A 5,285-nucleotide genomic window follows, 5' to 3' on the forward strand; every position below is an offset into this window, starting at 1 on the left:
GTAAGGTCATTCCAAAGTGCAGCATCTTGGCATTCAGAAACACGAAAAGAAATGAAGAAAAAACATTGTGCTAATCAGTGAATGTTACTTTAATTAATAGACCAAGTGCAGGGAAAATAATATGGAATCACTCCATTTTGAGTAGAAAATAGGGACACACCCAGTCAGTTTCCTTTCCTTAATTGGGCACCTGCCTCAAATTACATCTGCTCATTCATCAGCAGGTTAAAACTGTGCAGTTATCACACCTTGGAGCTTCTGGACCAAGTGGATTGGCAAGAATCATGGCTCCAACAAGAGAGACGTCTCTTGAGACCAAAGACTATCAAACTTCCTGAAGAATGTAACTCTACACGTACGGTTGCCAAATATGTGTTCTGTTCACAGTCAGCTGTATTGAAGATCTAGACCAAGCACAAACAGCATGGGAAGGTTGTTAATGACAAGCGTACTGGTAGACCAAGGAAGACATCTAAGCGTCAAGACAAACAACTAAAGGCTATATGTCTTGAAAACAGAAAATGCACAACAAGACAAATGTAGAAGAAATGGGAGGAAGCTGGAGTCAATGTATGTGGCAGAACTGTGCAACGTGGCTTCAAGGAAATGGGATTCATACAGGAAAGCTCAAAGGAAACCATCACTGACGCTGAAACAGAAAAGAGCAAGACTGCAATGGGCTAAGGAGAGGCAGTCATGGACTGTGGATGACTGGATGAAGCTATCTTCAGTGATGAGTCACAAATCTGCATTGGAGAAGGTGATGATGCTGGAACTTTGGTTTGGTGCCATTCCAGTCAGATTTACAAAGAGGACCGCCTCAAGAAAACATCAAAATACCCACAGTCCTTGATGATATGGGGCTGCATGTCAGGCAAAGGCACTGGGGAGATGGCTGTGGTTAAATCTTCAATAAATGCACAAGTTTACATTGACATTTTGGACAGCTTTCTTTCCCTTCAATTCAAAAAAATGTTTGGGGATGATGAAATCATTTTCCAAGATGACAATGCATCATGCCACAGAGTAAGGGTGAATCCCAATTCTCTGCTTAATCCTCAATCTTACTAGCCTCGTAAACCAGACCCGCTCACTCCTCATCCTCATTTGTATTTGGAGTTAAGCTTAAGCTTCTGTGGGCTCCTACCAGACTGAGCTCATCTCCAAAATCCAAACGGATGAGGAGTGGGCGGGGCTGGTTTACGAGGCAATAATCTTACTCCTCATTCCTCAAAATGCACGCCCCCGTGAATTTAAGTGTTGTCCCATTCCTAATCAAGTTGAAAAAAGGAGCGAGACTAAGGGGCGTTATCTCCCTTAATTTTGAGATTCTACGAGACCTACCTTGGAGTTAAATCTGGTTAAATCTTCAATAAATGCACAAGTTTACATTGACATTTTGGACAGCTTTCTTTCCCTTCAATTCAAAAAAATGTTTGGGGATGATGAAATCATTTTCCAAGATGACAATGCATCATGCCACAGAGTAAGGGTGAATCCCAATTCTCTGCTTAATCCTCAATCTTACTAGCCTCGTAAACCAGACCCGCTCACTCCTCATCCTCATTTGTATTTGGAGTTAAGCTTAGTCTGGACAGGAGCCCATTGAAACTTCTTGCACGGGGTGTCGGTTACTTCTTTGACTGACAGCGCACTTCAACCAATCAGTGCTTCAAAACAAATACGTCATCAAAATGCATTTGCTTCTCTAAGGGTTAGCATTAGCTCATTAACGCTAGCTTCCTTACACGTAAAGACACGTGAAAACGTCTTTTCCTGTTAGAAACTCACCAAGCGCAGACTCTTGCTCTTGCTTGATTGTTGTAATTCTTGGTATTTCGGCTCTAACTTTACTTATTGCAGCTTTCAGACGAAAGTTAAAGTTAAAGTCCGTCATCTCCGATACGCGCAGTGAAAGCGTGACTTCCGGTTTAGCCACCGGAATTCGCCAAAAAAATTTGAAAACAAAAAGCGGCAACGCTGATTGGCTCGGCCGTTTCAGACCCGAGTGAAATCCCCTTCTGTGGGCTCCTACCAGACTGAGCTCATCTCCAAAATCCAAACGGATGAGGAGTGGGCGGGGCTGGTTTACGAGGCAATAATCTTACTCCTCATTCCTCAAAATGCACGCCCCCGTGAATTTAAGTGTTGTCCCATTCCTAATCAAGTTGAAAAAAGGAGCGAGACTAAGGGGCGTTATCTCCCTTAATTTTGAGATTCTACGAGACCTACCTTGGAGTTAAGGATAACCCAGAATGCTTGTTAAATAGCTCCTTTTGCTGTTATTTTATTAATAAAAAATGTTGTATATTACTTTGGGAGTAATTGTATTAACGTTCTATCACAGATATTTAAAAAAGGCTATTCAAAAGAAATCAAGAAAATTCATTTGAATGCATTTATTAACAAGGTGACACATGCAAAATGTTAAACATCTCTAATGCAGGGCGCATTACTTACAGTTATAAAGGGCGTTGTTATTTATCATTGACCAAAATTAATACTGCTGCTCTTCACTTCAGGTTTTCCGCCAGACCTTTTCAGTCCGGGTGCCCCCGCGCTAATTTCTGCAGCGCCCGGACAACGGAGAGGAAAAAAAAAAAAAACAGTGCTCCACGCGTGTGCACTCTCTCTCTCCTTCGGACGGTCCAAAGAAGCGTTGCGCTAACCGCTAGTAGTAACCTCCAGACGGTCCAAAAACTCACTCTCACTCCCACCCCCCACCCCCCTCCCGCCGCCGCGCGGAAACACTGCACTTCTGGCTTTCTTCTACCCTCTTGCGCAGTGCTGCCCCCTGTGGTCCAAGGACGTAACTGTCTTTAAGGGTTGTCCCATTTCCAAGTGACATTACATTCCTTAACACTTGTTTTTAGGAGGCACTTAGTTTGAGATTGAGGATCAAGAGTGAGGAGTGAGGATTAAGCAGAGAATTGGGATTGGGCCTAAAAACTGTAAAAGCATTCCTTGGAGAAAGACGCATCCAGTCAATGTCATGGCCTACAAATAGCCCAGATCTCAACCCAACTGAAAACCTGTGGTGGAAATTGAAAAAAAAAAAAAAAAAAGGTCCACAGCAAGGCTCCATCTGGCAACTTCAATTTTGTCACTCATCAAGTCCATGCCTCACAGACTGCAAGCTGTCATAAAAGCCAGGGGTGGTGCAACTAAATGCTGATGTGTTTGGATTGTTTTTTCTTTGTCTGTTTTTCATGATGCCATATTTTTTCCTCAGAATGGAGTGATTTCACTTTTTTTCCCTGTGCTTGGTCTATAAAAGTAACATTTACTGACCAGCACAATGTTTTTTCTTCATTTCTTTTAATGTTTCTGAAAAATGTTTCTTCCTCATTTCTTTTGATGTTTCTGAACGCCAAGGAGTTGCACTTCAAAAACTTCAATATTGTTTTATGCTTTTTATTTGAGTTTGTTCTACAGAATAAAATGTCTGATTGAGAACTCTTCCAAGACTGGTGATTCCATACTTTTTTCTAGGGTTTGTTTGAAGAGTGACAGCGCTGCCCATCACTGACTGTGGACAGCATGCTACATGCTACATGCTACATGCCACATAACAAACATGTGATTACTTCCTGGTTCTCTCACAAAACCTCACTGTGATTCTCCTCAAACAGTGTTGGAGTTCAGTTGAGGGTTCATACTTGACAGTCCTCCTCCTGCACATCAGCACTCATACATTGACCCTCCAGACCACACACACTCACCAGACCAGTAGGAGGGGCTAATGGAGGATAAAGCAGCCATTTTACTGCTGGAAGGAACTGAAAGGTTCCGTTCCATCATATCTGTTTGGATCATGTGTGTGCCACTGCACTCAAGTCTTGTCAGAGTTCTGTCAGAGGGCTGTCTGGCCAATCTGTGGGTTCTACATCTGCAGGGGCCTGAACTCACTAGCGGACTCTCTCATGTCAGGATCCTACACCAACAGAGTGGTGCCTCCACATGGGGGTGGTGTGCACATTTTAGAGTTACTTCAGAGGAACACACCCCAGAGAATTTGTCAAGAGGACTACATGCTGTTGCTGGAGGCCCCCTTTTCTCCCCAGCCCAGACATGGTTTCTCGTGCTGCAGACTCCTGCAGTCCACCTCACTGGCTCTGCTTTTATATTTGGCGACTGGAAGACCTGACTGGCTGCTGAGCAGCTGTACGGAGCCTGTGAGGAGGATCATCCTGACTGTCAGAGCACCGTCCATCCAGCTGCAATCTGACAGTAGGTGGAAATTTGTTGAGTGGTGCAGCATCTGCAGGCAGGACCCACTGCTTTGCCCAGTCCCTGTGATCTTGGATACTTGCAGGCTCCTCAGGGGGAGTCGACCTCCATCTACCCTGAGGGTGAATGTGGCAATAACATCAGCTCAGCTTGATAGAGTAGCAATACCACAGTGGGAACCAAGACCTTTCTCAAGGGGGCTCTGAGGCTTCGCCCCCAAGAGATCCACTGTCCCCAGCAGAGGTCCTGAACTCAGTGCTGGATGGTGTGTGTCAGCCTCCCCTGTGAGCCCTTGGCTACAGTGGGAGCCACGCAAGACCACATTCTCGGTGGCTGTTACCTCGGTGAGTGACACACTCGCTTTAACAGCCCATCATGCCTGGAGTGACACCTGGATATGAGGGTTTCCACTCTAAGACTGAACCTTGCTCTTTTCCCACAGGTGCCGTCAGGTCTACAGTCTATTCAACCTATCAGGCTCACATGTTATGGCTCCCTATAGAGGGTTCCTTGAGACAGGGTGGGACTGTTGTGCCCAGTAAGAACCCTGGGATGCTATATTGATGCTACCACGGGCATTCATTCGTCTGAACAGTGTTGGTCTGTTATGGAGGTCCCGTCTCACCGTCTCCGGCCTTCCTTTGAGTCTGTGGGCAGACAGGATTCTGCGCAGCCTGAGCGTCTGACGTCACTCCGGTGAGTGTTTTCCGTGTTGGTGAAGCTTGCTGAAGCCTGCGAGCGACTGAAGTGCTTGCTGTCTCTCTCTTGCTATTACTGTTAAATCACGAAGCAATCAAAAATCGGGGTTATTTACGCCCCCGGGGTTACTTCGCCCCCGATTGACCAAGCGATCTCTCGTGAATTACATTTCTTCTCCGCCGTTAGCGCCACCGGCGTGCTAACTAGCTTAGCGTGCTAACTGGCTTGGTCCGCCGGGACCGCTATGGCGTCCTCCCCTCTGTCTTCTTTTCTTTCCTGCTCAGTGTGCCGTATGTTGAGTCAGAACCCTGCCTCCCTTGACGATAGGGGTATTTGCGTAAAGTGCAGTGTATTGA

The sequence above is a fragment of the Salarias fasciatus genome, chromosome 23 (assembly GCF_902148845.1).
Source record: "Salarias fasciatus chromosome 23, fSalaFa1.1, whole genome shotgun sequence".
Lineage (NCBI taxonomy): Eukaryota > Metazoa > Chordata > Actinopteri > Blenniiformes > Blenniidae > Salarias > Salarias fasciatus.